Source organism: Pleurodeles waltl, unplaced genomic scaffold (assembly GCF_031143425.1).
Source record: "Pleurodeles waltl isolate 20211129_DDA unplaced genomic scaffold, aPleWal1.hap1.20221129 scaffold_39, whole genome shotgun sequence".
Taxonomy (NCBI): domain Eukaryota; kingdom Metazoa; phylum Chordata; class Amphibia; order Caudata; family Salamandridae; genus Pleurodeles; species Pleurodeles waltl.
Window position 1 is genome coordinate 6693602 of NW_027150097.1, and position 16989 is coordinate 6710590.

General features: G+C 45.9%; 4 non-coding genes across 4 annotated transcripts; all 4 read left to right on the forward strand.

The window, feature by feature from the left end:
• On the forward strand, positions 1–83 carry TRNAL-CAG (transfer RNA leucine (anticodon CAG)). Its single transcript has one exon. It is a non-coding gene; the product is annotated as a tRNA-Leu (tRNA).
• Positions 84–2429: 2346 nt separating this feature from the next.
• TRNAL-CAG (transfer RNA leucine (anticodon CAG)) lies at positions 2430–2512 on the forward strand. The gene has a single exon. It is a non-coding gene; the product is annotated as a tRNA-Leu (tRNA).
• Positions 2513–6069: 3557 nt separating this feature from the next.
• TRNAL-CAG (transfer RNA leucine (anticodon CAG)) lies at positions 6070–6152 on the forward strand. The gene has a single exon. It is a non-coding gene; the product is annotated as a tRNA-Leu (tRNA).
• Positions 6153–15705: 9553 nt separating this feature from the next.
• Positions 15706–15788, forward strand: TRNAL-CAG (transfer RNA leucine (anticodon CAG)). Its single transcript has one exon. It is a non-coding gene; the product is annotated as a tRNA-Leu (tRNA).
• The last annotated feature ends 1201 nt before the right edge of the window (positions 15789–16989 follow it).

Sequence of the window (16989 nt, forward strand, 5' to 3'; positions counted from 1 at the left end):
GTCAGGATGGCCGAGTGGTCTAAGGCGCTGCGTTCAGGTCGCAGCCTCCCTTGGAGGTGTGGGTTCAAATCCCACTTCTGACAAGTGTATTTTGCGAGGTGGATACATTTTTGGACTTTTTTTTCCCAAGCACCGTATCAAAAACAATGTCAACAGTTTCTGTAAATTATCGATAAGATCTATTTTCCGTTGCTTGCACTAATTGCCTGAAGTTGGCTAAATCGCAGTAAATCGGTAAAGCAGGAAATCACAGCATCTTCAACAAATCGTGATAGAGGGGCCGATATAAACGTTTCGACCCTACATATCAAAAGCGCAGCTGTCAATAGTTCAGCAGGTTCACAGTGCAGAAGGTTCAGTGGCACCAGGGTCCCCTGCGTCCCAATTAGACCTGGTTTTTAACTTCTGTATTCAGGGGATGGGAGGGGTGGGGGTGTTGCGTCGTGCACACACAGTGCCTGTTTTGCAGAGAAGTTTTAATAAATACACAAAGAATAATATGGAGTCTTTGGCCACGAGGAACACCTTCCCCTACCTTTTATTCTCTCCGATTCCACATCACCGCACCTACCATCCAACTCCAAAACTCGGGGGAGACTAACACTCCCTACCTCCCTTGGTGTGCATCATGGGCGTGCCCATGACGAACACAACATTTCTCCTTAACCAATACAAAACAAACATAGCTGCTCAAAAAAAAGATACTATACTAATCTAGTATACAAAAATAGTACACAACAATAAATACCACATTCAGTCAATCCACCCCGAATCCTTGCAGCCGCGTTGAGCATGGCGGTCGAGGACTCAAACTGTACCATTCAAGTCCTTGTCTCAGAGGCACTGAGTTGATTGGTATGGAGCCATGCACCTCCTGATCTGAATCTTGAACTGGCTCCAAATTCTGCATGTCCACACCCCCTGTAGTAGATGTTTGAGAATTAGTAGCAGTCACCACCGGCCATATGCACTGGCTCAAAATTCTGCAAGTCCACACCCCATGTAGTAGATGATTGAGAATTAGTAGCAGCCACCACAGGGTCCACTGTCAGGATGATCCATCCTCTCTCCTTCATCAGCTTCAGATCCCACTGTTTCCCTGAGCAGGAAGGTCTGGAATTGAAAATACAGAGGACATTAAATAACATTCACTCAGTACATGGCACTCATTTTGGTTTATAAGCTGAAAATTGAGCCATCAGTCTGGTGTCAAGAGTGTCAGGATGGCCGGGTGGTCTAAGGTGCTGCATTCAGGTCACAGTCTCCCTTGGAGACGTGGGTTGAAACCCATCTTCTGACAAGTGTCTTTGTGAGGTGGATACATTTTTGGACTTTTTTTTCCAAGCACCCTTATCAAAAACAATGTCAACAGTTTCTGTAAATTATCGATAAGATCTATTGTCCGTTGCTTGCACTAATTGCCTGAAGTTGGCTAAATCGCAGTAAATCGGTAAAGCAGGAAATCACAGCATCTTCAACAAATCGTGATAGAGGGGCCGAGATAAAGGTTTCGACCCTACATATCAAAAGCACAGCTGTCCATAGTTCAGCAGGTTCACTGTGCAGAAGGTTCAGTGGCACCAGGGTCCCCTGCGTCCCAATCACAGCTGGTTTTTAACTTCTGTATTCTGGGCATGGGAGGGGTGTGTTGAATCGTGCACACACAGTGCCTGTTTCGCAAATAAGTTTTAATAAATACACAGAGAATAATATAGAGTCATTGGCCACGAGGAACACCTTCCCTGACCTTTTATTCTCTCCGGTTCCACGTCACCGCGCCTACCATCCAACTCCAAAACTCGGGGGAGACTAACACTCCCTACCTCCCTTGGTGTGCATCATAGGCGTGCCCATGACGAACACAACATTTCTCCTTAACCAATACAAAACAAACATAGCTGCTCAAAAAAAAGATACTATACTAAACCAGTATACCAGAATAGTACACAACAAGAAATGCCACATTCAGTCAATCCACCCCGAATCCTTGCAGCCGCGTTGAGCATGGCGGTCGAGGACTCAAACTGTACCGTTCAAGTCCTTGTCTCAGAGGCACTGAGTTGATTGGTATGGAGCCAGGCACCTCCTGATCTGAATCTTGAACTGGCTCCAAATTCTGCATGTCCACACCCCCTGTAGTAGATGATTGAGAATTAGTAGCAGTCACCACCGGCCATGTGCACTGGCTCAAAATTCAGCATGTCCACACCCCATGTAATAGATGATTGAGAATTAGTAGCAGTCACCACCGGATCCACTGTCAGGATGATCCATCCTCTCTCCTTCATCAGCTTCAGATCCCACTGTTTCCCTGAGCAGGAAGGTCTGGAATTGAAAATACAGAGGACATTAAACAACATTCACTCAGTACATTGCACTCATTTTGGTTTATAAGCTGTAAATTGAGCCATCAGTGCAGTGTCAAGAGTGTCAGGATGGCCGAGTGGTCTAAGGCGCTGCGTTCAGGTCGCAGTCTCCTTTGGAGGCGTGGGTTCGAATCCCACTTCTGACAAGTGTATTTTGCGAGGTGGAAACATTTTTGGACTTTTTTTTCCCAAGCACCGTATCAAAAACAATGTCAACAGTTTCTGTAAATTATCGATAAGATCTATTGTCCGTTGCTTGCACTAATTTCCTGAAGTTGGCTAAATCGCAGTAAATCGGTAAAGCGGGAAATCACAGCATCTTCAACAAATCGTGATAGAGGGGCAGAGATAAAGGTTTCGACCCTACATATCAAGAGCGCAGCTGTCAATAGTTCAGCAGGTTCACAGTGCAGAAGGTTCAGTGGCACCAGGGTCCCCTGCGTCCCAATCACAGTTGGTTTTTAACTTCTGTATTCAGGGCATGGGTGGGGTGTGTTGCATCGTGCCCACACGGTGCCTGTTTCGCAGATAAGTTTTAATAAATACACAGAGAATAATATAGAGTCATTGGCCACGAGGAACACCTTCCCTGACCTTTTATTCTCTCCGGTTCCACGTCACCGCACCTACCATCCAACTCCAAAACTCAGGGGAGACTAACACTCCCTACCTCCCTTGGTGTGTATCATAGGCGTGCCCATGACGAACACAACATTTCTCCTTAACCAATACAAAACAAACATAGCTGCTCAAAAAAAAGATACTATACTAATCCAGTATACAAGAATAGTACACAACAAGAAATGCCACATTCAGTCAATCCACCCTGAATCCTTGCAGCCGCGTTGAGCATGGCAGTCGAGGACTCAAACTGTACCGTTCAAGTCCTTGTCTCAGAGGCACTGAGTTGATTGGTATGGAGCCAGGCACCTCCTGATCTGAATCTTGAACTGGCTCCAAATTCTGCATGTCCAAACCCCCTGTAGTAGATGATTGAGAATTAGTAGCAGTCACCACCGGCCATGTGCACTGGCTCAAAATTCAGCATGTCCACACCCCATGTAGTAGATGATTGAGAATTAGTAGCAGTCACCACCGGATCCACTGTCAGGATGATCCATCCTCTCTCCTTCATCAGCTTCAGATCCCACTGTTTCCCTGAGCAGGAAGGTCTGGAATTGAAAATACAGAGGACATTAAACAACATTCACTCAGTACATGGCACTCATTTTGGTTTATAAGCTGGAAATTGAGCCATCAGTGCAGTGTCACGAGTGTCAGGATGGCCGAGTGGTCTAAGGCACTGCGTTCAGGTCGCAGTCTCATTTGGAGGCGTGGGTTTGAATCCCACTTCTGACAAGTGTCTTTTGCGAGGTGGATACATATTTTGACTTTTTTTTTCCAAGCACCCGTATCAAAAACAATGTCAACAGTTTCTGTAAATTATCGATAAGATCTATTGTCCGTTGCTTGCACTAATTTCCTGAAGTTGGCTAAATCGCAGTAAATCGGTAAAGCGGGAAATCACAGCATCTTCAACAAATCGTGATAGAGGAGCAGAGATAAAGGTTTTGACCCTACATATCAAGAGCGCAGCTGTCAATAGTTCAGCAGGTTCACAGTGCAGAAGGTTCAGTGGCACCAGGGTCCCCTGCGTCCCAATCACAGCTGGTTTTTAACTTCTGTATTCAGGGCCTGGGAGGGGTGTGTTGCATCGTGCACACATGGTGCCTATTTCGCAGATAAGTTCTAATAAATACACAGAGAATAATATAGAGTCATTGGCCACGAGGAACACCTTCCCTGGCCTTTTATTCTCTCCGGTTCCACGTCACCGCGCCTACTATCCAACTCCAAAACTCGGGGGAGACTAACACTCCCTACCTCCCTTGGTGTGCATCATAGGCATGCCCATGACGAACACAACATTTCTCCTTAACCAATACAAAACAAACATAGCTGCTCAAAAAAAAGATACTATACTAATCCAGTATACAAGAATAGTACACAACAAGAAATGCCACATTAAGTCAATCCACCCCGAATCCTTGCAGCCGCGTTGAGCATGGCGGTCGAGGACTCAAACTGTACCGTTCAAGTCCTTGTCTCAGAGCCACTGAGTTGATTGGTATGGAGCCAGGCACCTCCTTATCTGAATCTTGAACTGGCTCCAAATTCTGCATGTCCACACCCCCTGTAGTAGATGATTGAGAATTAGTAGCAGTCACCACCGGCCATGTGCACTGGCTCAAAATTCAGCATGTCCACACCCCATGTAGTAGATGATTGAGAATTAGTAGCAGTCACCACCGGATCCACTGTCAGGATTATCCATCCTCTCTCCTTCATCAGCTTCAGATCCCACTGTTTCCCTGAGCAGGAAGGTCTGGAATTGAAAATACAGAGGACATTAAACAACATTCACTCAGTACATGGCACTCATTTTGGTTTATAAGGTGGAAATTGAGCCATCAGTGCAGTGTCAAGAGTGTCAGGATGGCCAAGTGGTCTAAGGCGATGCGTTCAGGTCGCAGTCTCCTTTCGAGGTGTGGGTTCGAATCCCACTTCTGACAAGTGTCTTTTGCGAGGTGGATACATTTTTGGACTTTTTTTTTCCAAGCACCCGTATCAAAAACAATGTCAACAGTTTCTGTAAATTATCGATAAGATCTATTGTCCGTTCCTTGCACTAATTTCCTGAAGTTGGCTAAATCTCAGTAAATCGGTAAAGCGGGAAATCACAGCATCTTCAACAAATCGTGATAGAGGGGCAGAGATAAAGGTTTCGACCCTACATATCAAGAGCGCAGCTGTCAATAGTTCAGCAGGATCACAGTGCAGAAGGTTCAGTGGCACCAGGGTCCCCTGCGTCCCAATCACAGCTGGTTTTTAACTTCTGTATTCAGGGCATGGGAGGGTTGTGTTGCATCGTGCACACACGGTGCCTGTTTCACAGATAAGTTTTAATAAATACACAGAGAATAATATAGAGTCATTGGCCACGAGGAACACCTTCCCTGACCTTTTATTCTCTCCGGTTCCACGTCACCGCACTACCATCCAACTCCAAAACTCGGGGGAGACTAACACTCCCTACCTCCCTTGGTGTGCATCATAGGCGTGCCCATGACGAACACAACATTTCTCCTTAACCAATACAAAACAAACATAGCTGCTCAAAAAAAAGATACTATACTAATCCAGTATACAAGAATAGTACACAACAAGAAATGCCACATTCAGTCAATCCACCCCGAATCCTTGCAGCCGCGTTGAGCATGGCGGTCGAGGACTCAAACTGTACCGTTCAAGTCCTTGTCTCAGAGGCACTGAGTTCATTGGTATGGAGCCAGGCACCTCCTGATCTGAATCTTGAACTGGCTCCAAATTCTGCATGTCCACACCCCTTGTAGTAGATGATTGAGAATTAGTAGCAGTCACCACCGGCCATGTGCACTGGCTCAAACTTCTGCATGTCCACACCCCAAGTAGTCGATGACTGCGAATTAGTAGCAGTCACCACCGGATTCAATGTCAGGATGATCCATCCTCTCTCCTTCATCAGCTTCAGATCCCACTGTTTCCCTGAGCAGGAAGGTCTGGAATTGAAAATACAGAGGACATTAAACAACATTCACTCAGTACATGGCACTCATTTTGGTTTATAAGCTGGAAATTGAGCCATCAGTGCAGTGTCAAGAGTGTCAGGATGGCCGAGTGGTCTAAGGCGCTGCGTTCAGGTTGCAGTCTCCTTTGGAGGCGTGGGTTCAAATCCCACTTCTGACAAGTGTCTTTTGCGAGGTGGATACATTTTTGGCCTTTTTTTTTTCCAAGCACCCGTATCAAAAACAATGTCAACAGTTTCTGTAAATTATCGATAAGATCTATTGTCCGTTGCTTGCACTAATTTCCTGAAGTTGGCTAAATCGCAGTAAATCGGTAAAGCGGGAAATCACAGCATCTTCAACAAATCGTGATAGAGGGGCAGAGATAAAGGTTTCGACCCTACATATCAAGAGCGCAGCTGTCAATAGTTCAGCAGGTTCACAGTGCAGAAGGTTCAGTGGCACCAGGGTCCCCTGTGTCCCAATCACAGTTGGTTTTTAACTTCTGTATTCAGGGCATGGGAGGCGTGTGTTGCATCGTGCCCACACGGTGCCTGTTTCGCAGATAAGTTTTAATAAATACACAGAGAATAATATAGAGTCATTGGCCACGAGGAACACCTTCCCTGACCTTTTATTCTCTCCGGTTCCACGTCACCGCGCCTACCATCCAACTCCAAAACTCAGGGGAGACTAACACTCCCTACCTCCCTTGGTGTGCATCATAGGCGTGCCCATGACGAACACAACATTTCTCCTTAAGCAATACAAAACAAACATAGCTGCTCAAAAAAAAGATACTATACTAATCCAGTATACAAGAATAGTACACAACAAGAAATGCCACATTCAGTCAATCCACCCCGAATCCTTGCAGCCGCGTTGAGCATGGCGGTCGAGGACTCAAACTGTACCGTTGAAGTCCTTGTCTCAGAGGCACTGAGTTGATTGGTATGGAGCCAGGCACCTCTTGATCTGAATCTTGAACTGGCTCCAAATTCTTCATGTCCACACCCCTTGTAGTAGATGATTGAGAATTAGTAGCAGTCACCACCGGCCATGTGCACTGGCTCAAAATTCAGCATGTCCACACCCCATGTAGTCGATGATTGAGAATTAGTAGCAGTCACCACCGGATTCACTGTCAGGATGATCCATCCTCTCTCCTTCATCAGCTTCAGATCCCACTGTTTCCCTGAGCAGGAAGGTCTGGAATTGAAAATACAGAGGACATTAAACAACATTCACTCAGTACATGGCACTCATTTTGGTTTATACGCTCGAAATTGAGCCATGAGGGCGGTGTGAAGAGTGTCAGGATGGCCGAGTGGTCTAAGGTGCTGCGTTCAAGTCGCAGCCTCCTTTGGAGATGTGGGTTCAAATCCCACTTCTGACAAGTGTATTTTGCGAGGTGGATACATTTTTGGACTTTTTTTTCCCAAGCACCGTATCAAAAACAATGTCAACAGTTTCTGTAAATTATCGATAAGATCTATTTTCCGTTGCTTGCACTAATTGCCTGAAGTTGGCTAAATCGCAGTAAATCGGTAAAGCAGGAAATCACAGCATCTTCAACAAATCGTGATAGAGGGGCCGAGATAAAGGTTTCGACCCTACATATCAAAAGCACAGCTGTCAATAGTTCAGCAGGTTCACAGTGCAGAAGGTTCAGTGGCACCAGGGTCCCCTGCGTCCCAATCACAGCTGGTTTTTAACTTCTGTATTCAGGGGATGGGAGGGGTGGGGGTGTTGCGTCGTGCACACACAGTGCCTGTTTTGCAGAGAAGTTTTAATAAATACACAAAGAATAATATGGAGTCTTTAGCCACGAGGAACACCTTCCCCTACCTTTTATTCTCTCCGATTCCACATCACCGCACCTACCATCCAACTCCAAAACTCGGGGGAGACTAACACTCCCTGCCTCCCTTGGTGTGCATCATGGGCGTGCCCATGACGAACACAACATTTCTCCTTAACCAATACAAAACAAACATAGCTGCTCAAAAAAAAGATACTATACTAATCCAGTATACAAGAATAGTACACAACAATAAATACCACATTCAGTCAATCCACCCCGAATCCTTGCAGCCGCGTTGAGCATGGCGGTCGAGGTCTCAAACTGTACCGTTCAAGTCCTTGTCTCAGAGGCACTGAGTTGATTGGTATGGAGCCAGGCACCTCCTGATCTGAATCTTGAACTGGCTCCAAATTCTGCATGTCCACACCCCCTGTAGTAGATGATTGAGAATTAGTAGCAGTCACCACCGGCCATATGCACTGGCTCAAAATTCTGCAAGTCCACACCCCATGTAGTAGATGATTGAGAATTAGTAGCAGTCACCACAGGGTCCACTGTCAGGATGATCCATCCTCTCTCCTTCATCAGCTTCAGATCCCACTGTTTCCCTGAGCAGGAAGGTCTGGAATTGAAAATACAGAGGACATTAAATAACATTCACTCAGTACATGGCACTCATTTTGGTTTATAAGCTGGAAATTGAGCCATCAGTCTGGTGTCAAGAGTGTCAGGATGGCTGGGTGGTCCAAGGTGCTCCATTCAGGTCACAGTCTCCCTTGGAGATGTGGGTTCAAACCCCTCTTCTGACAAGTGTCTTTTGCGAGCTGGATACATTTTTGGACTTTTTTTTTCCAAGCACCCTTATCAAAAACAATGTCAACAGTTTCTGTAAATTATCGATAAGATCTATTGTCCGTTGCTTGCACTAATTGCCTGAAGTTGGCTAAATCGCAGTAAATCGGTAAAGCAGGAAATCACAGCATCTTCAACAAATCGTGATAGAGGGGCCGAGATAAAGGTTTCGACCCTACATATCAAAAGCACAGCTGTCAATAGTTCAGCAGGTTCACAGTGCAGAAGGTTCAGTGGCACCAGGGTCCCCTGCGTCCCAATCACAGCTGGTTTTTAACTTCTGTATTCAGGGCACGGGAGGGGTGTGTTGCATCGTGCACACACAGTGCCTGTTTCGCAAATAAGTTTTAATAAATACACAGAGAATAATATAGAGTCATTGGCCACGAGGAACACCTTCCATGACCTTTTATTCTCTCCGGTTCCACGTCACCGCGCCTACCATCCAACTCCAAAACTTGGGGGAGACTAACACTCCCTACCTCCCTTGGTGTGCATCATAGGCGTGCCCATGACGAACACAACATTTCTCCTTAACCAATACAAAACAAACATAGCTGCTCAAAAAAAAGATACTATACTAAACCAGTATACAAGAATAGTACACAACAAGAAATGCCACATTCAGTCAATCCACCCTGAATCCTTGCAGCCGCGTTGAGCATGGCAGTCGAGGACTCAATCTGTACCGTTCAAGTCCTTGTCTCAGAGGCACTGAGTTGATTGGTATGGAGCCAGGCACCTCCTGATCTGAATCTTGAACTGGCTCCAAATTCTGCATGTCCACACCCCCTGTAGTAGATGATTGAGAATTAGTAGCAGTCACCACCGGCCATGTGCACTGGCTCAAAATTCAGCATGTCCACACCCCATGTAGTAGATGATTGAGAATTAGTAGCAGTCACCACCGTATCCACTGTCAGGATGATCCATCCTCTCTCCTTCATCAGCTTCAGATCCCACTGTTTCCCTGAGCAGGAAGGTCTGGAATTGAAAATACAGAGGACATTAAACAACATTCACTCAGTACATGGCACTCATTTTGGTTTATAAGCTGGAAATTGAGCCATCAGTGCAGTGTCACGAGTGTCAGGATGGCCGAGTGGTCTAAGGCACTGCGTTCAGATTGCAGTCTCATTTGGAGGCGTGGGTTCGAATCCCACTTCTGACAAGTGTCTTTTGCGAGGTGGATACATTTTTTGACTTTTTTTTTCCAAGCACCCGTATCAAAAACAATGTCAACAGTTTCTGTAAATTATCGATAAGATCTATTGTCCGTTGCTTGCACTAATTTCCTGAAGTTGGCTAAATCGCAGTAAATCGGTAAAGCGGGAAATCACAGCATCTTCAACAAATCGTGATAGAGGAGCAGAGATAAAGGTTTTGACCCTACATATCAAGAGCGCAGCTGTCAATAGTTCAGCAGGTTCACAGTGCAGAAGGTTCAGTGGCACCAGGGTCCCCTGCGTCCCAATCACAGCTGGTTTTTAACTTCTGTATTCAGGGCATGGGAGGGGTGTGTTGCATCGTGCACACATGGTGCCTATTTCGCAGATAAGTTTTAATAAATACACAGAGAATAATATAGAGTCATTGGCCACGAGGAACACCTTCCCTGGCCTTTTATTCTCTCCGGTTCCACGTCACCGCGCCTACCATCCAACTCCAAAACTCGGGGGAGACTAACACTCCCTACCTCCCTTGGTGTGCATCATAGGCGTGCCCATGACGAACACAACATTTCTCCTTAACCAATACAAAACAAACATAGCTGCTCAAAAAAAAGATACTATACTAATGCAGTATACAAGAATAGTACACATCAAGAAATGCCACATTCAGTCAATCCACCCCGAATCCTTGCAGCCGCGTTGAGCATGGCGGTCGAGGACTCAAACTGTACCGTTCAAGTCCTTGTCTCAGAGGCACTGAGTTGATTGGTATGGAGCCAAGCACCTCCTGATCTGAATCTTGAACTGGCTCCAAATTCTGCATGTCCACACCCCCTGTAGTAGATGATTGAGAATTAGTAGCAGTCACCACCGGCCATGTGCACTGGCTCAAAATTCAGCATGTCCACACCCCATGTAGTAGATGATTGAGAATTAGTAGCAATCACCACCGGATCCACTGTCAGGATGATCCATCCTCTCTCCTTCATCAGCTTCAGATCCCACTGTTTCCCTGAGCAGGAAGGTCTGGAATTGAAAATACAGAGGACATTAAACAACATTCACTCAGTACATGGCACTCATTTTGGTTTATAAGCTGGAAATTGAGCCATCAGTGCAGTGTCAAGAGTGTCAGGATGGCCAAGTGGTCTAAGGCGATGCGTTCAGGTTGCAGTTTCCTTTCGAGGTGTGGGTTCGAATCCCACTTCTGACAAGTGTCTTTTGCGAGGTGGATACATTTTTGGACTTTTTTTTTCCAAGCACCCGTATCAAAAACAATGTCAACAGTTTCTGTAAATTATCGATAAGATCTATTGTCCGTTGCTTGCACTAATTTCCTGAAGTTGGCTAAATCGCAGTAAATCGGTAAAGCGGGAAATCACAGCATCTTCAACAAATCGTGATAGAGGGGCAGAGATAAAGGTTTCGACCCTACATATCAAGAGCGCAGCTGTCAATAGTTCAGCAGGATCACAGTGCAGAAGGTTCAGTGGCACCAGGGTCCCCTGCGTCCCAATCACAGCTGATTTTTAACTTCTGTATTCAGGGCATGGGAGGGGTGTGTTGCATCGTGCACACACGGTGCCTGTTTCGCAGATAAGTTTTAATAAATACACAGAGAATAATATAGAGTCATTGGCCACGAGGAACACCTTCCCTGACCTTATATTCTCTCCGGTTCCACGTCACCGCACTACCATCCAACTCCAAAACTCGGGGGAGACTAACACTCCCTACCTCCCTTGGTGTGCATCATAGGCGTGCCCATGACGAACACAACATTTCTCATTAACCAATACAAAACAAACATAGCTGCTCAAAAAAAAGATACTATACTAATCCAGTACACAAGAATAGTACACAACAAGAAATGCCACATTCAGTCAATCCACCCCGAATCCTTGCAGCCGCGTTGAGCATGGCGGTCGAGGACTCAAACTGTACCGTTCAAGTCCTTGTCTCAGAGGCACTGAGTTGATTGGTATGCAGCCAGGCACCTCCTGATCTGAATCTTGAACTGGCTCCAAATTGTGCATGTCCACACCCCTTGTAGTCGATTACTGCGAATTAGTAGCAGTCACCACCGGATTCACTGTCAGGATGATCCATCCTCTCTCCTTCATCAGCTTCAGATCCCACTGTTTCCTTGAGCAGGAAGGTCTGGAATTGAAAATACAGAGGACATTAAACAACATTCACTCAGTACATGGCACTCATTTTGGTTTATAAGCTGGAAATTGAGCCATCAGTGCAGTGTCAAGAGTGTCAGGATGGCCGAGTGGTCTAAGGCGCTGCATTCAGGTTGCAGTCTCCTTTGGAGGGGTGGGTTCAAATCCCACTTTGGACAAGTGTCTTTTGCGAGGTGGATACATTTTTGGCCTTTTTTTTTTCAAGCACCCGTATCAAAAACAATGTCAACAGTTTCTGTAAATTATCGATAAGATCTATTGTCCGTTGCTTGCACTAATTTCCTGAAGTTGGCTAAATCGCAGTAAATCGGTAAAGCGGGAAATCACAGCATCTTCAACAAATCGTGATAGAGGGGCAGAGATAAAGGTTTCGACCCTACATATCAAGAGCGCAGCTGTCAATAGTTCAGCAGGTTCACAGTGCAGAAGGTTCAGTGGCACCAGGGTCCCCTGCGTCCCAATCACAGTTGGTTTTTAACTTCTGTATTCAGGGCATGGGAGGGGTGTGTTGCATCGTGCCCACACGGTGCCTGTTTCGCAGATAAGTTTTAATAAATACACAGAGAATAATATAGAGTCATTGGCCACGAGGAACACCTTCCCTGACCTTTTATTCTCTCCGGTTCCACGTCACCGCACCTACCATCCAACTCCAAAACTCAGGGGAGACTAACACTCCCTACCTCCCTTGGTGTGCATCATAGGCGTGCCCATGACGAACACAACATTTCTCCTTAACCAATACAAAACAAACATAGCTGCTCAAAAAAAAGATACTGTACTAATCCAGTATACAAGAATAGTACACAACAAGAAATGCCACATTCAGTCAATCCACCCTGAATCCTTGCAGCCGCGTTGAGCATGGCGGTCGAGGACTCAAACTGTACCATTCAAGTCCTTGTCTCAGAGGCACTGAGTTGATTGGTATGGAGCCAGGCACCTCCTTATCTGAATCTTGAACTGGCTCCAAATTCTGCATGTCCAAACCCCCTGTAGTAGATGATTGAGAATTAGTAGCAGTCACCACCGGCCATGTGCACTGGCTCAAAATTCAGCATGTCCACACCCCATGTAGTAGATGATTGAGAATTAGTAGCAGTCACCACCGGATCCACTGTCAGGATTATCCATCCTCTCTCCTTCATCAGCTTCAGATCCCACTGTTTCCCTGAGCAGGAAGGTCTGGAATTGAAAATACAGAGGACATTAAACAACATTCACTCAGTACATGGCACTCATTTTGGTTTATAAGCTGGAAATTGAGCCATCAGTGCAGTGTCAAGAGTGTCAGGATGGCCAAGTGGTCTAAGGCAATGCGTTCAGGTCGCAGTCTCATTTGGAGGCGTGGGTTCGAATCCCACTTCAGACAAGTGTCTTTTGCGAGGTGGATACATTTTTGGACTTTTTTTTTCCAAGCACCCGTATCAAAAACAATGTCAACAGTTTCTGTAAATTATCGATAAGATCTATTGTCCGTTGCTTGCACTAATTTCCTGAAGTTGGCTAAATCGCAGTAAATCGGTACAGCGGGAAATCACAGCATCTTCAACAAATCGTGATAGAGGAGCAGAGATAAAGGTTTCGACCCTACATATCAAGAGCGCAGCTGTCAATAGTTCAGCAGGATCACAGTGCAGAAGGTTCAGTGGCACCAGGGTCCCCTACGTCCCAATCACAGCTGGTTTTTAACTTCTGTATTCAGGGCATGGGAGGGGTGTGTTGCATCGTGCACACACGGTGCCTGTTTCGCAGATAAGTTTTAATAAATACACAGAGAATAATATAGAGTCATTGGCCACGAGGAACACCTTCCCTGACCTTTTATTCTCTCCGGTTCCACGTCACCGCACTACCATCCAACTCCAAAACTCGGGGGAGACTAACACTCCCTACCTCCCTTGGTGTGCATCATAGGCGTGCCCATGACGAACACAACATTTCTCCTTAACCAATACAAAACAAACATAGCTGCTCAAAAAAAAGATACTATACTAATCCAGTATACAAGAATAGTACACAACAAGAAATGCCACATTCAGTCAATCCACCCCGAATCCTTGCAGCCGCGTTGAGCATGGCGGTCGAGGACTCAAACTGTACCGTTCAAGTCCTTGTCTCAGAGGCACTGAGTTGATTGGTATGGAGCCAGGCACCTCCTGATCTGAATCTTGAACTGGCTCCAAATTCTGCATGTCCACACCCCTTGTAGTAGATGATTGAGAATTAGTAGCAGTCACCACCGGCCATGTGCACTGGCTCAAACTTCTGCATGTCCACACCCCAAGTAGTCGATGACTGCGAATTAGTAGCAGTCACTACCGGATTCACTGTCAGGATGATCCATCCTCTCTCCTTCATCAGCTTCAGATCCCACTGTTTCCCTGAGCAGGAAGGTCTGGAATTGAAAATACAGAGGACATTAAACAACATTCACTCAGTACATGGCACTCATTTTGGTTTATAAGCTGGAAATTGAGCCATCAGTGCAGTGTCAAGAGTGTCAGGATGGCCGAGTGGTCTAAGGCGCTGTGTTCAGGTTGCAGTCTCCTTTGGAGGCGTGGGTTCAAATCCCACTTCAGACAAGTGTCTTTTGCGAGGTGGATACATTTTTGGCCTTTTTTTTTTCCAAGCACCCGTATCAAAAACAATGTCAACAGTTTCTGTAAATTATCGATAAGATCTATTGTCCGTTGCTTGCACTAATTTCCTGAAGTTGGCTAAATCGCAGTAAATCGGTAAAGCGGGAAATCACAGCATCTTCAACAAATCGTGATAGAGGGGCAGAGATAAAGGTTTCGACCCTACATATCAAGAGCGCAACTGTCAATAGTTCAGCAGGTTCACAGTGCAGAAGGTTCAGTGGCACCAGGGTCCCCTGCGTCCCAATCACAGTTGGTTTTTAACTTCTGTATTCAGGGCATGGGAGGGGTGTGTTGCATCGTGCCCACACAGTGCCTGTTTCGCAGATAAGTTTTAATAAATACACAGAGAATAATATAGAGTCATTGGCCACGAGGAACACCTTCCCTGACCTTTTATTCTCTCTGGTTCCACGTCACCGCGCCTACTATCCAACTCCAAAACTCAGGGGAGACTAACACTCCCTACCTCCCTTGGTGTGCATCATAGGCGTGCCCATGACGAACACAACATTTCTCCTTAACCAATACAAAACAAACATAGCTGCTCAAAAAAAAGATACTATACTAATCCAGTATACAAGAATAGTACACAACAAGAAATGCCACATTCAGTCAATCCACCCCGAATCCTTGCAGCCGCGTTGAGCATGGCGGTCGAGGACTCAAACTGTACCGTTGAAGTCCTTGTCTCAGAGGCACTGAGTTGATTGGTATGGAGCCAGGCACCTCTTGATCTGAATCTTGAACTGGCTCCAAATTCTTCATGTCCACACCCCTTGTAGTAGATGATTGAGAATTAGTAGCAGTCACCACCGGCCATGTGCACTGGCTCAAAATTCAGCATGTCCACACCCCATGTAGTCGATGATTGAGAATTAGTAGCAGTCACCACCGGATTCACTGTCAGGATGATCCATCCTCTCTCCTTCATCAGCTTCAGATCCCACTGTTTCCCTGAGCAGGAAGGTCTGGAATTGAAAATACAGAGGACATTAAACAACATTCACTCAGTACATGGCACTCATTTTGGTTTATACGCTCGAAATTGAGCCATGAGGGAGGTGTGAAGAGTGTCAGGATGGCCGAGTGGTCTAAGGTGCTGCGTTCAGGTCGCAGCCTCCTTTGGAGGTGTGGGTTCAAATCCCACTTCTGACAAGTGTATTTTGCGAGGTGGATACATTTTTGGACTTTTTTTTCCCAAGCACCGTATCAAAAACAATGTCAACAGTTTCTGTAAATTATCGATAAGATCTATTTTCCGTTGCTTGCACTAATTGCCTGAAGTTGGCTAAATCGCAGTAAATCGGTAAAGCAGGAAATCACAGCATCTTCAACAAATCGTGATAGAGGGGCCGAGATAAAGGTTTCGACCCTACATATCAAAAGCACAGCTGTCAATAGTTCAGCAGGTTCACAGTGCAGAAGGTTCAGTGGCACCAGGGTCCCCTGCGTCCCAATCACAGCTGGTTTTTAACTTCTGTATTCAGGGGATGGGAGGGGTGGGGGTGTTGCGTCGTGCACACACAGTGCCTGTTTTGCAGAGAAGTTTTAATAAATACACAAAGAATAATATGGAGTCTTTAGCCACGAGGAACACCTTCCCCTACCTTTTATTCTCTCCGATTCCACATCACCGCACCTACCATCCAACTCCAAAACTCGGGGGAGACTAACACTCCCTACCTCCCTTGGTGTGCATCATGGGCGTGCCCATGACGAACACAACATTTCTCCTTAACCAATACAAAACAAACATAGCTGCTCAAAAAAAAGATACTATACTAATCCAGTATACAAGAATAGTACACAACAATAAATACCACATTCAGTCAATCCACCCCGAATCCTTGCAGCCGCGTTGAGCATGGCGGTCGAGGTCTCAAACTGTACCGTTCAAGTCCTTGTCTCAGAGGCACTGAGTTGATTGGTATGGAGCCAGGCACCTCCTGATCTGAATCTTGAACTGGCTCCAAATTCTGCATGTCCACACCCCCTGTAGTAGATGATTGAGAATTAGTAGCAGTCACCACCGGCCATATGCACTGGCTCAAAATTCTGCAAGTCCACACCCCATGTAGTAGATGATTGAGAATTAGTAGCAGTCACCACAGGGTCCACTGTCAGGATGATCCATCCTCTCTCCTTCATCAGCTTCAGATCCCACTGTTTCCCTGAGCAGGAAGGTCTGGAATTGAAAATACAGAGGACATTAAATAACATTCACTCAGTACATGGCACTCATTTTGGTTTATAAGCTGGAAATTGAGCCATCAGTCTGGTGTCAAGAGTGTCAGGGTGGCCAGGTGGTCCAAGGTGCTACATTCAGGTCACAGTCTCCCTTGGAGATGTGGGTTCA